This window comes from Elephantulus edwardii, unplaced genomic scaffold (assembly GCF_000299155.1).
Source record: "Elephantulus edwardii isolate Elephantulus edwardi_28Jun2011 unplaced genomic scaffold, EleEdw1.0 scaffold00134, whole genome shotgun sequence".
Classification (NCBI taxonomy): Eukaryota; Metazoa; Chordata; class Mammalia; order Macroscelidea; family Macroscelididae; genus Elephantulus; species Elephantulus edwardii.
In genome coordinates, this window is record NW_006399884.1 from 1,447,724 (window position 1) to 1,451,236 (window position 3,513).

The 3,513-nt window shown below is 37.3% G+C and overlaps 1 pseudogene; it reads left to right on the forward strand.

The window, feature by feature from the left end:
- Positions 1-1,941: 1,941 nt before the first annotated feature.
- Positions 1,942-2,541, forward strand: LOC102864358 (annotated as a pseudogene).
- Positions 2,542-3,513: the final 972 nt, after the last annotated feature.

Here is a 3,513-nt window from a genome sequence, read left to right on the forward strand (position 1 = left end):
TCATAGGGTCACCATGAGTTGTAGTCTACTTGATGGCATCTAACAACAACGACAAGAGGACAGTCAAAGCACTGTAATGTATGCTAAGCAAAAAATGTGAATGGTTCGGCCCTGTTCTAGTAAAGATTACAGCAAAACTCAAGGAGATTGATTTATTATTAGTTCAAAAGCCAAATCCGTTGTCATCCCCCATGTGTGTTGGGGAGGGGGGAAAACAGTGATCCATAAGACTTTGGAGGTAAGTTTTTGGATTGCCAGGGCTTTCTTCTAGGCTCCCTCTGGGTGGACTCAATTATATACCTTTTTGTTTTGCAACTGAGTATACTGACCATTTATACCACCTGAGGATTGTAATAGCCCAAATCCACTGCTGCCTAGTCAAGTCTGAGGAAGCCTTGGTGGCTGGTTGTCCTTAGGGAGTTGTGCTGCATGTAGATTGGTGAGTTTTAATAGCTGCTCTGGAGCTTCAACACTGTGCTAGCAGGGATCCTTTAATAGCAACAGTGGGATTACAACCACAGGCATGGAAGATAGGCTTTATACTATATATTTTGGAAGGCCACTATGCAATTCTTGACTGTGATCCGTTCATTCTTGTATCATTATTGTTTTGTCATAGCAAACCAGATATAACATTTGCTGCTTTCATTCTTTTTTATTGTGATTTGAGTGAAAGTTTGCAAAGTTAATTGATTTTCTAATCACTCATTCTGATACATTTTATTTTATAACAATGATGGCTATTTTGAGTGTGCCACTTAATTACATTAAGTATATTTATCCCATTGTGCTGCCATCACCAATATTCATTTCAAAAACATTTTCATCATCTCAAGCAGAATTTCAATACCTCTTGTGTATTAACTCTCCCTGATCCTTTTCAACTTCGGGCATAACAAATTCTGCCTAGTAGTAACTCCATATGCATCAGAGACGAGCTGTGTTCCATACAGTGTTTAATGCTTGACTTTTCAGAAGCAAAGCCAGCTTTTCTTCTGAAGTACATTTGAGTGGGCAAGTGGGCTTGGTTAGAAACCCAACACATAAATAATTTGCAACACCTAGAAACTATCAGTTTCTTATGACATCAGTCATTTTTTTGTCTCTTTGTAATTGTAATTGTCTAGTCTAGGGATTTCATATAATTAGTAACATATAATACTTGTCCTTTTCTGTATAACTTCTTTTCAGTCAGCTTGTTTTCAATATTCACCCATGTTGTAGTATGTATCAGAACTCTGTTTTCTCTTTAGAACAGGGATATTTGATTGTATGTGTAGATCACAATTCATCTAGCTGTTGACAGACATGTGAGTGTGGTTACCCACTTTGGCTGTTGTGAATGGTGCTGCAATGAGCACTGCGTGCAAGAATCTATTTGAAAACTCATTTGTGCTATACGTATGTCGCATAATTGGTTACTTTCAGCTAACTTCTGCTGTGTGGATGTTGTTGTTATGTGCTGTCAAGTGGACTATGACTCCTAGTTACCCTATGAACAGATCTGAATCTCACCCTATCCTGTGCTTTCCTCAACATCTCTAATATTCATAAACCTTTGTTACTATCGTTGTGTCAATTTGTCTTGTTGAGAGTCTTTTTCTTTTTTGCTGATTCTTGACCTTTCCAAACATAATGTCCTTTTCCAAAGGGGGGCCCCTCCTGACAATGTGCCCAAAGTATGTGAGTGGATAGACGTTCGAATTTCTTCTAGTAGATATGCAAGCTTCTTCTCTCTTCTTCCCTCCCCTTCTGTTTTTTTGGTGTTGGTGCGGGGAGCCAGAAGGGGAGTGTTCACTGGTGTAGGAAAAACCTTTCAGACACCAGTAAGCTTGAGCTACTTCAGTCTTTGCTCTTCATTTATTTGTCAAGATTATAATAAAAGTATAATTAAAAATAGAAATAGAGCCCCAGCGCCCACCCGGTCGGCCCAGCCCAGCCATGATCAAGGCGATTCTCATTTTCAACAACCATGGGAAGCTGCAGCTCTCCAAGTTCTACCAGCCTTACAGTGAAGATACACAACAACAAATCATCAGGAAAACATTCCATTTGGTATCGAAAAGAGATGAAAATGTTTGTAATTTCCTAGAAGGAGGATTGTTAATAGGAGGATCCGACAGCAAACTGATTTATAGACATTATGCAACATTATATTTTGTCTTCTGTGTGGATTCTTCAGAAAGTGAACTTGGCATTTTAGATCTAATTCAAGTATTTGTGGAAATGTTAGACAAGTGTTTTGAAAATGTCTGTGAACTGGATTTAATTTTCCATGTAGACAAGGTTCACAATATTCTTGCAGAAATGGTGATGGGGGAAATGGTATTAGAGACCAACATGAATGAGACTGTTACACAAGTTGATGCACAAAATAAACCGGAGAAATCTGAGGCTGGCTTAGCCGGAGCTCCAGCCCGTGCTGTATCAGCTGTAAATAATATGAATCTTCCTGAGATCTCAAGAAATATTAACCAAATATTACCAAAATTAATTGGTGACATCAGTATAAAAGTGCCAAACCTGCCCTCTTTTAAATAAAAAATGTAAAAGGCTACTCACAGGTAAAATCCAGGGGGAAAGTCATCCAAGTTTACCATGCAGTTGTTTACCAAAAATAGAGGAGGAGAGTCTTAACTTTTGCTCTTGGATTTAAGTCAAGGTACTGTATAGAAATTGTGTAAAATCAGTATGTGAAGATCAATGTTGCTTTTCTTGCTCAGTGATTTTAAAGAAATTGAATAGTTTCCATGTGATTCCCCCCCCCCTTCTTTTCTAAACTGCATTCCTATGCCCACCTAAGGCATGCCTCTTATATATTGGCTACTACAGTATTTTGAAAGTGTTTGAGATATTTCTTTAATTATGTTCAACTCCAAATGTTGCTGTTTTGTATGCATCACAAGTACAGCATTCCTTAATTCTTTCTGCTATTTGTCATAATTGTTATTTGGCTGGAGCTTCCCGACTAAATCAAGCCTGGAAGCAGGAGCGGCATCCACTTCCAAAATGGCTTGCCTCTGGAAACTCTATGTACGAACAGTGCTCAGGCTGTTTGTTCATAGGGTCGCTATGAGTCGTCTACGACTCGACGGCATTGAACAACAACAACAACAGTATGTATTGCATGAAAACATTATGACCTTTTTCTCTTAGTTTAAATAAACTCCAAGGTAACTGGACTTATGAAGCAAAAAAAAGAAAAAAATAGAAATAGAGAAAAGGTCAGTTCAGTATACACAATCACTAAATTACAAATTATATCTGCTAATTGCATTTTTAAGATGTTAATGATTTCACAGTTTAAAAATTCTATTTTAAATTTGTTTGCATACAAAGTTTATAGGCATTGTGTTTCTTCTGTGTACGTTGTGTTTCACACAATCTTTCATTCACATTGTGTTTCATACAATCATTGTGTTTATAAAATTGATTACTATTAGGTGTATTATTACCCATCCTAATGGCATCTTTATTTTCTTTTATTTTATTTTATTTTCTTTCTCCCTCACT